We start from the raw sequence: 17,243 nt of genomic DNA, 5'->3' as shown, positions 1-17,243 counted from the left end.
TGGCACGGTTGGGTTACCCACACCCGTATTGGTGAGAATCCCGCAACAAGGGGCCACGATCTCTGCTTTGACAAGACGTGCCAATGAAACCGCCTCACAATATGTGCAGTAGCTGGTTGTGAACAATAGTTCGAATAATGACCGGGCCGTGGTGTGATGTCACGCTATGAAAAGTTGTCAACAGATCTGATTTGTCAAACGCTATTCTTTCTACGGTGGTATGTGGAAATTGTTCTGCAGAGCCGGACACGATTCTCGTGTTCAAAATCTTCTATGGAGTATTTGGAGGAGGAACCCACCTTGCAATGCCAAAGACAATCTGCGTGCCGAACTCATCGTCATTGAAGCCTGGTTCAGGGGCTACTGAGGGAGTCCTGGATTAGGGGGTATCCGGATAGCCGGACTATATACTTTGGCCGGACTGTTGGACTATGAAGATACAAGATTGAAGACTTCGTCCCGTGTCCGGATAGGACTCTCCTTTGCGTGGAAGGCAAGCTTGGATATTCGGATATGTAGATCTCCTTCTCCGTAACCGACTCTGTGTAACCCTAGCCCCCTCCGGTGTCTATATAAACTGGAGGGTTTAGTCCGTAGGACAACAACAATCATAATCATAGGCTAGCTTCTAGGGTTTAGCCTCTACGATCTCGTGGTAGATCAACTCTTGTCATACTCATATCATTAAGATCAATCAAGCAAGAAGTAGGGTATTACCTCCATAGAGAGGGCCCGGACCTATGTAAACATTGTGTCCCCCGCCTCCTGTTACCATTAGCCTTAGACGCATAGTTCGGGACCCCCTACCCGAGATCCGCCGGTTTTGACACCGACAGCGGGGGCCTAGAGGGCTGGCCGGGGCGGCGGTGGGGAGTTGTTTCGGGGCGGCGAGGCGGCGCTGGGGCCGGTGGTTCGGCCGGTGGTGGCTGGCGGCTCAGGGGGGTGCAGGTTGAAGATGAACTGCAGGCCCTCCCTAAACTACATGTCAAGTGCCTCTCTGCTACCATTGCATTTAGTTTCGGCAGTAGCATTCAGATTCCACAGTAAATTTCAGTTTTGACAGTTAAGTTCATAATCAACAGTTTTTACCTCATCTGTTGTAGTCAGGTGGTTTTTGGTGATGTAAATTTTACATCCATTTAACATCATCTATTGGAGATGCTATTAGAATCCCACTTGAGATTGACGATGTCTGTCTTGTGCTGCTTCAGCCTTGACGTCTTACAGCTCACCAGAGCTGCTCCAATGACAGAACGATCCATCACAACACAGCAGTGCCCTGGACACCGTCTACAGATTTCTCAGATCTTCCTCCACACCTCCGACAGCCACCTCTGCCTCAACTGCTTCAGCGACCAACCCAATGATGCTGAGGTCGATACGGCTATGGCAAAGAGGTTGTACACTTGTTACATCACTTATTACTATACATTCACATCGATCCATTAGGGCTATTTTGGTTCAACGAAAAAACATAGCAATAGGGAATTTTCCGATGGCACTCTACTATTCAATTATTCATGCATTTTGTTGAAAGGAATGAAGCAAAACATCCACCTAGACCTACTTTTCAAAATCCTATGCATGAAAACAAGACCAAGTGCATTAGTGCCAGAATAACATTCTAACTATACATGCTTTCATATGGTTTCACTTTATTTTGCCCATGTTTCTTTGCATTCCTCTGCTCTTCCAATTCCTGTAAACCAAACAACCAAGTTGACAGAAATCCTGTGTTTACAAATGCTCTGTTTACCATGTGCATTCCTATCCTATTCCGGTGTTTTTCCTATCCCTGCATTTTAAGAATCATGCAAGCCAAATGAGCCCTTGCAGAATTACTTCAGTTACAGGTACGTGTCGAAGGGAACTTTGTGTGGTTTGTCCTGCTCCTGCCGCGACGTCGTCCACCTCACCTGAGCTGCTCCATCGATAGAAGCATCCACCAAACTAGACATCACGACTCCTGACCATCTTTCGCCCCCTCAGATCTCCTTCCCTGCCGCCGGCACCCACCACAACGGCATCACCATCATCGACTCAGCAGATGAACCTGAGGAGTACACGGGTCCACAAGAGAGGTCACACTCTTTTGTTTCTGCTTATGTTATGCATGGCATAAACTTACTTGCTAGTTTATCGTTCTGTTCAGCTCTTGGACTCCCAAGTCAGGTCCAAATTAATGTTCAAACTTGAGTTCTAAATTAGTTGTGGGGCACATATCGAGGCAGCAATGAATAGTATGTCTGTCTAATATCTGGTTCACCTAGGGTATGCCTATGTTGTTCATCTTGGGTGGGAAACAAATAGTAAAGCAATCACCATCTGTCTTTTTATTAATTTAAAGCAATCATCAGCCTGCTATCATTATTTTTGGATCCATCCATTGGCTGTTACCATCACTCTAAATTTCTGCATGCTCTCCTTACATAATCTCACCATTTTTTTGTATGCATGTCAGATATTGTACACAGTCATGCTGAAAGAGAAGAGTTTTGCGCGGCAATACAATGTCATGCAGACATCGCTCCATGGTGGGTTCAATGGCAAACCCTCCCCACGCCTCTCCAGATTGTAATCCAGAGGAAGATATCTGTTCTGAGGCAGATTCAGACGCCGCTGACCACTCCTATTTACCCCCTAGGTGTTTGCTCTACCTTGGCATGATGATGTTAGTCATATCATGCATATGTTGCCTTGCAGTGCCTACTTTTGACATCATATATGTCATCTACTTAGTTTAGACATGTTCTGGAATGCCACTTGTTTAGTTTATATATCATATATAGGAATTATGCAGTCTCATGTTTTTTAGCCAGTCATAATATATGTGAAATGTGCAATGCCATCCTATTTAACCAGGCATCATATATTTGAATGATATCTTGCCCATCCTTTTCTTCATTACATTTCCATTTGTCAACAATGTTTGTACATTAAACTACTCTTCCTATGAATCAACCATTTGGGTGGGAGATGGAAAAATCTGGAGTGAAAACAAGGCCTTCAGAGTAGACAGTGCTACCTGTCGAAGCAGATCTCTTGTTGGGTCCCGATAGCTCCTCAGAGATGGACTCAGAGACAGATGACTAGTCCTATTCCCCCACTGAGGTGTATGCTCTAACTTGACACGGTTATATTGCTCATATCATGCATATGGTGTCTTGCATTGCATAGTTTAGACATCATATACACAATATTCAACACCATGTTCTTAGTTCAGACATCATATCGAATACCCATTGTTTAGCATATAAATCACATATGTGAATTAAATGATGCGATCCTGATTACTTAGATAACATGTAGGTGAAATATGTCATGCGATCTTGTTTAGTTATTCATCATATCTTTGAATTATGTTATGCTATGCTATCCAGTTTAGATAGACATCATATATGTGAAATTATGTCATGGATCCGTTTTAGTTAAACAATATACATGTCAACTATTTCATGCCATCTTTTTCCATGCTATCTATTGCATCTGTCTCTCATACAATGTCTGTACATTCAATTATGTTTCCTGTTTCTCAGCCATTTGAATTGGAGCGGGTGATGCCAGTATCTAGCGGACTAAAAACACGGTCTTCAAATAAAATAGTGCTACCTCTTGGTGGAGATAGCACCCCGGTTGTACATGCACAAGAACCAGCCCTACCACACATAACCCAAATTCTCGCAGATTGTACCCCTACTGCGATGGACAGAGAACCAGCTTCACCCAATCTAACCCCAACCCCAGCCGATAGTAACCCAGTTCCTGTTGACACAGAACCATCTCCACCACAGAGCTCCCAAACAAGAGCAGTTAGTAAGGCAGCTCCAGTGCCCAAAGAGTCAGTACTATCACGGCAAACCACAACTCCACCAGTTAGTACGCCTATTCCTGTGGAGGAAGCAGAACCAGCTAGTCGTAGTTTAGCATCTATCGCATTTGATGTTGTTTATTATACTGAAGATGAAGGAAAATGCCAGTTGCAGGTGTTTGTCCAGGAGTTATGTGTAAGTAATGTTATTCATGGCAATTACTTTGCTTCGTCCCATACATCCTACCTCCATGATGGTTATAATATAGTAAATTTTCCCATTTTTCTCTATAGAGAAGGACCGATTTGGAAACTCAAGATGAGGTAACCTGTGCTAATACCTCTGCTATCTTCAAGAATGCTTGGTGGCAATATCGGAATTACCTGAAGAAAACGTACTTCACCGGCAAAGAAACTCATCAAATTCCCTTATGTTCTCCTGAGACACATTTACTGGACGATGACTGGGAACGCCTTGTTCTGTACTAGTCCCGAACCAAGAATGTGGTAAGGTCTATGAGCTCATTATCTATTTTTAAGTGTTATATTCTTGCGTCTTACTGTACTCTGTTCATGTAGAACAAGTGCCTAAATCTGAAGAACAACTGTTCTAATTTAAGATTCCATTGCTATCATAGTTCAAAAAAGCGCTAGGCGTTAATTGTGCATTTTGCCACCGCCTTGCGCTTTACTGACCAAAGCGCATGCTTATACGCAGTTATGCATAGATTAAGCATAGTTATGCGCAATGCATTTTGCCAACGCCTAGAGCCTAGGCGCGCTTAAGCGCTCGCTTAGGCGCACCTTTTTTAACTATGATTCCTTTGCTCTTGTATCACTGTATTTACTCATACAAACTTATTTTTAAATTGAAGGATCCAATTGAAACTCCAATGGAACAGCAGGTATGTTCACGCATGTTTCTTTAACAGGTTTGCTCTTATCAATAGCTCTGTTGATTTCAATTTCAATTGTGTATACAGTTGACTTTCATATCATGCACATTACTAGCATCACAATAGAGCCAATAGTGTTGTTGTACATGTAGACCCGTGGTACCCATCTGAAATCTTGTTGTGCCGTGTAGTTTCCCACGCTTTCTATTCTTTCACTGCTACTTTGTCTTGAACTGATATGATTTGAACCGTGTCTCTATTTTGATTTGGCAAGACAATGCAGTAACCATAGGACACAGATATATGTTTGTTTGATGCTTTTATTATATACTAGTACTTGGCAATAGAAGACTTGGTAGTTTAATCATGTCCACCTTACTAATGAACTCGTTCACCGAAATGAGTTTCATATACTAGTACATGCGAAACTTGTTATGTGTCTGCTTGTTTCTTCTTTTAGAATGCTGACAGAATATTGGGGAAGAGTGCCTTATTAAGCAATGGTAAAGGAAGTAATGCAGATAAGGTCCAGGATAGTGACACATCCTTGTTGGTCTCCAACAAAGTTGATAAAACAGCTAAGGAAGACTATCTTGAAGACAGTGAGACAACCCCAAAGTCATGTCTTGGTTTAGTGTTCGAGTTACTGGCCACTACCGCTTGCACAAGCTATTCAAACTCACTGTCTGAATCAGTTCGGTTTCTTGAGTCTCAACTACAAGCTGAAAGACATCGATCAGCTGTGCTGCGACAAGAAGCAGAAGGACTGTGGAAGTCCCTGGGCATTCAGATGCATACTTTCTGGTGCAACAACAAGCGTTGGAGGATTTTAGCGCCAAACAGGACAAAGCTAATAAGCTTGCTAAGCTTATTGCCAGCACGGTGGATACCCAGGATAACGTTTCTTGAGCTCTTCTGAAGTTGTTTTAGTTATGCTCTTGGTTTGCTGCCGTGTTTATTTGCACTGGTGGCCAATTTTGACGGCCAGTGTATGTAATATGCTGCTTTGTTCCCTATATTTGCACTGGTGGCAAACTTTGATGCCCAGTGGATGTAATATGTGTAATAGCGGTAATAGGCTAGCATTAATTGCTTGCTTATTTATTTCCTTATCATCTTGTTTAGTTGTTTCCTTGTAGTCACTGTAGTTCTTTTTCTGTGTTTTCTAGTGGCCACAATAGCCTATTTTTGGTAACTAGGCCAAAATAATCATGGCAACACACGGACTGTTGTAACCATGGGCCTCCTGCGGGCCGTATGATCCATGGGCCTTCTTCCGGCCGTTGGATCCATTGGCCTTTTATATGGGCCGTAGGATCCATTGGCCTTCTATACGGGCCGTAGGATTCATGGGCCTTCTACGAGCCATAGGGTCCATGGGCCTTCTACGGGCCGTATGATCAATGGGCCTTCTACGGGCCGTACAATCCATGGGACTCATACGGGCCGTACGGTCCATGGACCTTCTACGAGGCGTATCATCATTTCGCCAATCATGGGCCGTACTATTCGTGGACCATAATGGGCCGTTAATATGTCGTATTTGATAATCTATGAAAACAGCCCAATGGGTTTTTTTGACATGGAAACGGCCCAACGTATTAACGGTCCATAAACGGGCCGACTGTAACGACGGGCTGAATTTGGCCCACAGACAGAAAATGATAGTAACGGGCCATATGTAACTAAATGCTACAAATGAGCCCAAGAATCAATGGGCCCAGAGACGGTCAAAAGATAACTTGGTCTGGAAACGGCCCAATGGAAAAACGGGTCATTAATGGGTATAAAGTGATACATTGTTCATTACGGGCATGGGCCAAGAGTTACAAAGGGCCTCATATGGGTCGAAAGAAGTCATGGACCACACATGGGCCAGAAGTTAAAACTGGCTGGAATCATATTTGTCGGTGTACAAAACCAGGGGCTCTGCTTTTGACCCCTTTACTTGTGCACGGGCAGTCAGAGCCACCCGCCGCGGCCACGCATAACAGGGCAGGAAAGGGAAGCCGGAGAGAAGTCGAAGGCACAAGACAAAAAAAGCAATATCAAGGACCAAGGCCACAAAGTGCAGATGGGCGAAGCAGGTCTCCCCGGCAAGGCCCTTGTCGGGGGCGGCCTCTGCAGCCCCGGCAAGCCCCTTGCCGGGGCAGCTCGCCCACACCAGTAGAGCGGGCCACCCTCGAGCCATGGTCTCCAACGCCAGCAAACGCATTGGGACAGGGCACGGGAGGCACCTCCGTGGTGGCATGCAGATCTTTGTGAAGACAAAGAATAGTCAAGATCAAGTGAAGATAGGAAGGCAACAATCCTCAGTATGGTTTTTTTACCAAGGAAGCCCACGAGACCCCGGGCAAGGCCCTTGCTGGGGACGACGACGTGCCGTGGCGACACCCTTGCCGGGCCACCCGGCAAGGCCCTCGCCAAGCGTGTCAGCAGGGCCACTGCGAGGCCCACGCTAGCCAAGTCTCTGCCACCGTTCGCATGCAGCTACCGACCCAACCAGCTGGGCAGGCACCTGCGTGGCAACATGCAGCCCTTCGTGGAGGCTCCACCACCGCGCCACCTCAGCTGCCTACCTGCCTACATGGCACCGCATGCATCGCTGGCCAGGGCGCATGTCAAAGCAAGAAGGAGCAGCGACGGACGGGACGGGCCTCGCTCCCGTCCCCAATAAAGTGAAGGGACAACAAAGCCTCGCATTAAATGCGCTTTGTCCTATAATACCAGCGATAAGCTCACAACGCTGTAGCACTTTCCACCTCCTGTGTGCCACTATGGCATCCCCTTTCGCCTATAAAAGGAGGCCCATAGCGCACTGGAGAAGGATTCGGCTCTTTCGAACCTGGCAGCACCCAGAGCTAGTTCAAGAGCTCAAGAACACTAAATACATCCACCAAAGCAGGATCGTAGGGTTTTACGCATCTTTGCAGCCCGAACCTAGGTAAAATCCCCTTTGTGTTGTCTACTAGTCCTGCTCTTCTCACGATCCCGCGCCCCGCAACCCTAGTAGGGATTATGGTGATCCCATAGGTGTCGTTTCCCACCGACATCTTTGGCGCGCCAGGTAGGGGGGCGCAATTGTGAGAATCTGGTCTATCAGTTGACCTGGTTGTTCTTCATCGCCATGGCTCCTAAGAAGAAGAAGACCACGGCGGTCGGTTCATCCAGGACCGGGTTGCCAGTACAGGTGTGGACCAGTAGCGGGACAGTCGCGGAGAGAACCCGTGGCGCGGCCCGCGAACATCCACATCACCCTAGCGGTCCAGGCCTGGCGAGTGGCATCATTCGCGCGCCAGGCAACGAGCCACCAGTCGCGGGCTCCAGAGACGGAGTCGGGCCCCCCGCAGGCGGCGCGGGGCCCTCCAGGGGCGCCACCATCCCGCCAGACGGCGGCACGTCGACCTCCAAGACGCCAACACCGGCGCCCACGGCGCGCTCTTCTTAGGTTGTGCGTGATGAGCAGCGTCACCCTGTCGGTGACCCTACGCGTCGCCCTGGGAAGAGTCCCGTGCGCCCATCACATGATGAGGAGGGCCAGCATGCGCGCCGAGGTGCTGACAGAGGTGGCGAACGGCTGCGGGGCCATGACACAGCTCCTTCTAACGTGGTTAGAAGTCGAGGCGCATCGTGGTCCACCCAGCTTTCTCCGCCACCCATGCCAGCGGAAGCCCTAGCACGCGCGTAGCTACTCCTCGATTTTCCTCCCGCCGTGGAGAAGCTTGACGAATGGAGGGCCACCGTCCGGAGCCTCATCGGCATCGCCAATAACGATGAGTTGCGGCCGGCGGGACCCATAGGCCAACGCTCCGCCGGGCCACTGCATGCCAGCGGAGGCCGTGCCGGAGGCAATGCGGCCACGGTGCACTCCCCTCCTCCATCCCGGCCACCCCAGGCGTCGGTCCGTCATGACAACGCTCGTGATGATATCTCCATCGCGTCGTCCGACCTGCGAACCAACCGCGATCAGCGTCAAGTCCTTCGGGAGTGGGTTCATGAGGACGCTCGAACTACCATCGAGCACAGACGTGATGCGCACCACCAGTTGGATAGGCGGGCAGGGCCCTCTACGGACCACCCAGCGCCTGGAGGCTACGGTGGCCTACCCTACGAGGTGGGTTGTCCGGCTTTCACCCGTGAGCTGCGGCAGTTCTAGTGGCCCTCCCATCGCATGCTCAAGCCCGACGTTGGCGAGAAGTACAATGGCAAGACTCACCCGTCAGAGTTCTATCGGCGTTCTGGGAATGGGGGTCACCAGACTTGCCTGCCTGCAGCCTGCGGCGTGGCTCAAAGGGGGCCCAGCATGGCCCATCTTCATTAGCACAAGCTCAAGACCCTCGTGAGGGGCCAAGCCTCGCGGGGCGGGCGACAAGGAGCTTCCTCGGGCTCGGCCTCGTTAGGCTGGCTCACGAGGAGGCGGAGAGTTCAAGGCGGGGTACCTCGCGAGGTGCCCATGACGCAAGCCATGACGACCAAGGGCGCCTGCCGGGCGCCAGCCCGCGAAGTGTCCTTCTTTCCTCTTTGGTGCAAGGGGAGCAAGCGCAGGCAGGAGCATCAAGCAAAGGCGTCCATTTCGGTGCAACAAGACCAAGACCAGTCCAACGGCAGGATGGAGGTCACCGTGGAGCCCAAGTCAGCGTCACCACCAGAGCCTTTGCCAGGCGAGGACCAACTTTAGTCAGGATAAGTGTACTAGATGTTCCCCTTCAAATTGGCCAATTGTTGGCGCCCTTCCCGCTCAATATTCGGGAAGAGGCCCAGGGCCTTCGCCTATAAATAGGACTAGCCACCCACAGGGGAGATCGATCAATCCATCCGGCCGGCAAAAAGAGAGAGAGAGAGAGAGAGAGAGACCACAAGAACAGACCCTCGCGAGGCTGTTCTTCCTTGTATTGTTCATCATCAGCCCAAGAGGCAATCCACCACATCACACACTGGAGTAGGGTATTACACCACAATGGTGGCCTGAACCAGTATAAATCCTGTGTCTCTTGTGTTGTTCTTCTCATAGTTTAGATCCTAGCGATTCGGTGAGGAACAGGTAGGTAGAAGGCGAAACCTCCGCACGCACCCCAGTGTTCGAACCTCAAGGGTCTGCCAGAACCCTAAATCCGACATTTGGCGCGCCAGGTAGGGGTGCGCCGGAATTCGCCTTCCGTCGCCCTGCTCTTCTCCGACCGTCGCAACCATGGCTGACGCTCGTCGGGCTGCTCGCGCCGCTCGAGTCGCCCGGACGGCTCCCGTCGGCGCGCGCCCTCGTCACTCCCCGTCGCCCGCCGTCAACACCGCCACCGGCCCGGCGGGGAACGAGCAACAAGTATCGCCCCTGCATTCCTCCGTGGTCTCTTGGGAAGAGCCGCGCAACCTCTTCCTCGCCCACCACGCCACTCCGGCCTCCCCGGCCATCGCGGCCCTCCTGGGCGGCTCGCAGGCGCCGCCCTCCAGTCACCATGTCAAGCCGTTCATCCGCTAGGTCGGCGCCACCTCCGCGCGGCAGGGGGCTTCCCGGGACCGGCCACAGCCCCAGGCCAGGCTAGCCTTTAGCTCGGAAGACCACCCCTCCAACTCGGCCTGCTCGGGTGCGATCCCGATGTTGTGCACCCCCACCATCTGCCAAGTGGCTGTCACCAGGACCCTCATCAACGACGGCGCGGGCCTCAACATGCTTTCAGTCGAAACTTTCAACCTCCTCCGCATACCCCGGGAGCGGCTGCGGCCGAGCCAGCCTTTCGTGGGCATCGGGGGCGGGGCATCCAGCTCCTTGGGATAAATCCGGCTCCCAGTGACCTTCGGCACCTACGACAATTTCCGCACAGAGCTGGTCGATTTTGACATCGCCCTCATCGGCCTCCCCTACAATGCCATCCTTGGCTACCCAGCACTGGCCCAATTCATGGCCGCGACTCACCCGGCATACAATCTCATGAAGATGCCCGGGAGCAGCAGAGTCCTCACCGTGCCTGGGGACACCGGGGACGCGCTGCGAGCGCTCCAGCTCGCCTTCAAGACGGCGGCGTCAGCACAGCCCGCCAGCACGGGGGCCCCAGAGCCCAAGGGGGCTGCACCAGCCAAGAAGAAACAATTGTTCACCCAAGACAAGGCGGAGACCAAGCAGATACCCGTCGATGAGGACGGGTCCACCAGCGCCACTTTCACCATAGGCGCCCACCTCAGGCCCGAGCAGGAGGAAGCCCTGGTCAAGTTCTTGCGTTCAAACAAGAAGGTGTTCGCTTGGGAGCCCGATCAGCTGGCAGGGATCCCACGGGGCGTGATCGAGCACCACCTCAACATGTGCCCCAACGTGTGCCCCGTAAAGCAGAAAGCAAGGCGGCAGTCCACTGAAAAGCAGGCCTTCATCGTCCAGGAGACCCGCGAGCTAGAAGCCGCGGGGGTCATTCGCGAGGTTCGATATCCAGATTGGTTGGCCAACCCTGTGGTGGTACCAAAGAAGGGAGGGAAGGAACGCATGTGTGTCGACTTCACCAACCTCAACAAAGCATGCCCGCAAGATCCTTTCCCGCTCCCACGCATCGATCAAATCATCGACTCCACCGCTGAGTGTGACCTGTTATGCTTCTTGGACGCCTTCTCCGGGTATCATCAGATCAAGATGGCGGTGGAAGACGTGGAGAAGACGACCTTCCTGACCCCGTGTGGGGTATACTGCTATACGTGCATGCCCTTCGGACTGCGCAACGCGGGGGCAACCTTTCAGCGGCTCATGCACATCACCTTGGGCCCGCAACTCGGGAAGAACGTGGAGGCGTACGTCGACAACATTGTGGTAAAGTCTTGCAAGGCCAAGACCCAGATACAAGGCCTGGAGAAAACCTTTGCAAGCCTCAACGCAGTGAGCCTGAGGCTCAACCCGGAGAAGTGTGTGTTTGGAGTCCCCTCAGGCAAGCTCTTGGTTTCCTCGTATCCCACCGAGGCATCGAGGCCAACCCAGAAAAGGTCAAGGCGGTCGAGGACATGAGCCCGCCAAAGACGCTCAGAGAGATGCAGAAGCTCACTGGGCGCATTACTGCACTGGGGCGCTTCATCTCCAGGTTGGGGGAGCGGGTGCTGCCTTTCTTCCAGTTGATGAAGAAAAAGGGGCCCTTTGAATGGACTGAAGAGGCCGACAAGGCATTCCAAGACCTCAAGAGATACCTGACCAGCCCACAGGTGATGGTGGCCCCATGCCCACAAGAGCCCTTGGTACTCTACCTCGCCGCCACTCCCTACTCAGCCAGCGCAGCCCTCGTGGCGGTTAGGGAGGAGCGTTGGACCAAGGCTGCGGCAGCTGCTCGCGCCAAGGCAAAACAGGACCGAAAAGGACTCGCAGAGATCACCACCACGATTGAGGAAGATCAGCCGCCGCAGGGGGACGCATCAGGAGCGGGAAAAGGTGTTGGAAATATGCCCTAGAGGCAATAATAAAAGGATTATTATTATATTTCCTTATTCATGATAATTGTCTTTTATTCATGCTATAATTGTATTATCCGGAAATCGTAATACACGTGTGAATACATAGACCATAATATGTCCCTAGTAAGCCTCTAGTTGACTAGCTCGTTGATCAACAGATAGTCATGGTCTCCTGACTATGGACATTAGATGTCGTTGATAACGGGATCACATCATTAGGAGAATGATGTGATGGACAAGACCCAATCCTAAGCATAGCACAAGATCGTGTAGTTCATTTTGCTAGAGCTTTTCCAATGTCAAGTATCTCTTCCTTAGACCATGAGATCGTGTAACTCCCAGATACCGTAGGAGTGCTTTGGGTGTACCAAACGTCACAACGTAACTGGGTGACTATAAAGGTGCACTACAGGTATCTCCAAAAGTGTCTGTTGGGTTGACACGGATCGAGACTGGGATTCGTCACTCCGTATTATGGAGAGGTATCACTGGGCCCACTCGGTAGTGCATCATCATAATGAGCTCAAAGTGACCAAGTGTCTGGTCACGGGATCATGCATTACGGTACGAGTAAAGTGACTTGCCGGTAACGAGACTGAACGAGGTATTGGAATACCGACGATCGAGTCTCGGGCAAGTAACATACCGTCTAACAAAGGGAATAGTATACGGGGTTGCTTGAATCCTCGACATTGTGGTTCATCCGATGAGATCATCGAGGAGTATGTGGGAGCCAACATGGGTATCCAGATCCCGTTGTTGGTTATTGACCGGAGAGCCGTCTCGGTCATGTCTACATGTCTCCCGAACCCGTAGGGTCTACACACTTAAGGTTCGGTGACGCTAGGGTTGTATGAATATGAGTATGCAGCAAACCGAATGTTGTTCGGAGTCCCAGATGAGATCCCGGACGTCACGAGGAGTTCCGGAATGGTCCGGAGGTAAAGAAAACTATATAGGAAGTGCTGTTTCGGCTATCGGGAAAGTTTCGGGGTCACCCGGTATTGTACCGGGACCACCGGAAGGGTCCCGGGGGTCCACCGGGTGGGGCCACCTATCCCGGAGGGCCCCGTGGGCTGAAGTGGGAGGGGAACCAGCCCCTAGTGGGCTGGTGCGCCCCCCCCCCTTGCCCCCCTGCGCCTAGGGTTGGAAACCCTAGGTGGGGGGGGCGCACCACTTGCCTTGGGGGGCACTCCACCCCCCTGGCCGCCGCAGCCTTGGGAGATTGCATCTCCCAGGGCCAGCGCCCCCCCTGGGGGCCTATATAAAGGAGGGCAGGGTGGAGGGCAGCCGCACCCTTGTGTCTTGGCGCCTCCCTCCCCTGCTACACCTCATCCTCCTCCCGCAGCAGCTTGGCGAGGCCCTGCCGGAGTTCTGCTGCATCCACCACCACGCCGTCGTGCTGCTGGATCATCATCAACCTCTCCTTCCCCCTTGCTGGATCAAGATGGAGGAGACGTCACGTTGACCGTACGTGTGTTGAACGCGGAGGTGCCGTCCGTTCGGCGCTAGGATCTCCGGTGATAGGATCACGACGAGAACGACTACTTCAACCCCGTTCTTTTGAACGCTTCCGCACGCGATCTACAAAGTGGTATGTAGATGCATCTCTCCTTTCACTCATTGCTTAGATGAACTCATAGATGGATCTTGGTGAAACCGTAGGAAAAAATTTATTTTCTGCAACGTTCCCCAACAGTGGCATCATGAGCTAGGTCTATGCGTAGTTCTCTATTGCACGAGTAGAACACAATTTTGGTGTGGGCGTAGATCTTGTCAACTTGCTTGCCGCTACTAGTCTTTTCTTGCTTCAGCGGTATTGTGGGATGAAGCGGCCCGGACCGACCTTACACGTACGCTTACGTGAGACAGGTTCCACCGACTGACATGCACTAGTTGCATAAGGTGGCTAGCGGGTGTCTGTCTCTCCTACTTTAGTTGGAGCGGATTCGATGAAAAGGGTCCTTATGAAGGGTAAATAGAAGTTGACAAAATCACGTTGTGGTTATTCGTAGGTAAGAAAACGTACTTGCTAGAACCCAATTGCAGCCACGTAAAAGATGCAACAACAATTAGAGGACGTCTAACTTGTTTTTGCAGCAATTGTCATGTGATGTGATATGGCCAGAAGTTGTGATGAATGATGAATGATATATTGTGATGTATGAGATCATGTTCTTGTAATAGGAATCACGACTTGCATGTCGATGAGTATGACAACCGGCAGGAGCCATAGGAGTTGTCTTTATTTTTTGTATGACCTGCGTATCATTGAAGAATGCCATGTAAATTACTTTACTTTATTGCTAAACGCATTAGCCATAGAAGTAGAAGTAGTCGTTGGCGTGACAACTTCATGAAGACACAATGATGGAGATCATGATGATGGAGATCATGGTGTCATGCCGGTGACGAAGATGATCATGGAGCCCCGAAGATGGATATCGAAGGAGCTATATGATATTGGCCATATCATGTCACTACTATATAATTGCATGTGATGTTTATTATGTTTTATGCATCTTGTTTACTTAGAACGACGGTAGTAAATAAGATGATCCCTTATAATAATTTCAAGAAAGTGTTCCCCCTAACTGTGCACCGTTGCTAAAGTTCGTCATTTTGAAGCACCACGTGATGATCGGGTGTGATAGATCCTTACGTTCACATACAATGGGTGTAAGACAGATTTACACATGCAGAACACTTAGGGTTAACTTTACAAGCCTAGCATGTACAGACATGGCCTCGGAACACAAGAGACCGAAAGGTCGAACATGAGTCGTATGGAAGATACGATCAACATGGAGATGTTCACCGATAATGACTAGTCTATCTCACGTGATGATCGGACACGGCCTAGTCGACTCGGATCATGTAACACTTAGATGACTAGAGGGATGTCAAATCTGAGTGGGAGTTCATTCAATAATTTGATTAGATGAACTTAATTATCATGAACTTAGTCTAAAACTTTTGCAAAATATGTCTTGTAGATCAAATGGCCAACGCTCATGTCAACATGAACTTCAACGCATTCCTAGAGAAAACCAAGCTGAAAGATGATGGAAGCAACTATTCGGACTGGGTCCGGAACCTGAGGATCATCCTCATAGTAGCCAAGAAAGCATATGTCCTAGATGAACCGCTAGGTGAAGCACCCATCCTAGAGAACCAAGACGTTATGAATGTGTGGCAGTCACGTGCTGATGATTACTCCCTCGTTCAGTGCGGCATGCTTTACAGCTTAGAACCGGGGCTCCAAAAGCGTTTTGAGAAACACAGAGCATATGAGATGTTCGAGGAGCTGAAAATGGTTTTTCAAGCTCATGCCCGGGTCGAGAGATATGAAGTCTCCGACAAGTTCTATAGTTGTAAGATGGAGGAAAACAGTTCTGTCAGTGAGCACATACTCAAAATGTCTGGGTTGCACAACCGCCTGTCCCAGTTGGAGATCAACCTCCCGGACGAGGCGGTCATTGACAGAATCCTTCAGTCACTCCCACCGAGCTACAAGAGCTTTGTGTTGAACTACAATATGCAGGGGATGGTGAAGACCATTCCTGAAGTATTTTCAATGCTGAAGTCAGCAAAGGTTGAAATCAAGAAAGAACATCAAGTGTTGATGGTCAATAAGACCACTAAGTTCAAGAAGGGTCTTATTGACCATCAACACTTGATGTTCTTTCTTGATTTCAACCTTTGCTGACTTCAGCATTGAAAATACTCCGCCGCCGGAGGAAGCTGCAGGGCGAAGCTGCTACAGCCGACGGCGGTGGCGGGGGCCTTGCTCGCGTCGTGGGATGGCCCTGGTCACGGCCGTGCCTCCCTCGGTGACCGCGGCGGCGGATTTGGCAAGGGCGCTCGGATTCGACTCGTCCGGCTCCGGTGGCCTGCCTCATCGTCGACATGAAGGTGCTGCTGCTCGAGCGCGGCCCATGGTCTGCTAGGTGGTGGAGGGGCGCTCGGGGGTGGCGCTGGCGCCCAGATCCACCTCGTCCTTCTCAGGTGCGTCGGGGGCTGGCCTGCTCCTTTCCTTCGGCGCTGTCTCGATCCGGCCTGCCTCTGTGCGCTGCTGCATCTTGCGGCGGCCCTCGGCTTCTCCGGCGAGCGACTGTTCCAGCTCGGGGAGGCGCGACCCTGGCTGTTCCTGTGCTCGGTGGGGCAGACTAATTTCTGCCCAGATCCGGTGCGCGCCGATGTGGTCTCGCAAGATCCGGACAGCACACGCCCTGAAGATGCCGTCATGGTTTGTTGGTTGCTCATGCTCCGGATGCAAAATTATGGGTCGACTTGGTCGACGCCGGTGGCAACGGCGGCTGTGGCTGTCGTTTTCCTCGCGGAGGGGCCGCCGTGGAGCTGTTTTTCAGCCGCAAACCTCCTGTTTCGTTGTTTTCTGGGTGAAAACCTATGGTCAGGCTTGCCGGATCGGGTGGCGGTGGTGTCTCTGGCATCATTCCCTTCTTGGAGGCGCCATCTTGGAGACACAAACTTCGGCTAGTGTTGGTGTGTGTGGATGAAGGAGGTGCGGCTGGTGGTCTGTTTGTGCGGCCGACTGGGGTCGACGGTGGTGTGTGATGTGGTGGTGGAGTGGTGGTGGTGCGGCCGGCTTGCGCTGGTGTGCACGGTGAAGCGGTCCGGGTGTAGACTCGGCTCCTTGATGCCCTTCGGCTTCGCCGGCGGTGCCGCTGTTGTGTTGTAGCCTCGGCTGCGTGTGACTCTTCGTCCAGGTGTGGACTCGGTCGCTCATTGCCCTTCGGCTGCACCAATAGCCTTGAGGCACCATGGATGGTCTCGGTTGATTGGAGATCTTCGTCTACGGTGGTGGTGTTCTCGTGCAGCTCAGGTTGGTAATGGTTGCTCAAGACCCTCTCATGGTTGCCATTGTGTTGCGGCGAGCTTCGTGCTCTTGGTGTTGCCTTGGCTCATCTTTGCTCGAGGATGGCGCAAGATGCCTTTCAAACTTGCTAATCGTTCTGATTTCCTGTGGCGGAGCCCCAGTCAAGGTTCGTGTCTGGGATGACACTCGTTGATTGTGGATGCTCCTGAGTTGTGCCGTGGGGGCTGGTATGCTCGCCGATGTGTTTGGCTGTTTGCAAAGTCCTGGTATTGTGATCTCCCGATGA

Source organism: Triticum aestivum, chromosome 7B (genome assembly GCF_018294505.1).
Source record: "Triticum aestivum cultivar Chinese Spring chromosome 7B, IWGSC CS RefSeq v2.1, whole genome shotgun sequence".
Taxonomy (NCBI): Eukaryota; Viridiplantae; Streptophyta; class Magnoliopsida; order Poales; family Poaceae; genus Triticum; species Triticum aestivum.
The sequence above is the reverse complement of the archived record's forward strand: the minus strand, read 5'-3'. Positions refer to the sequence as shown.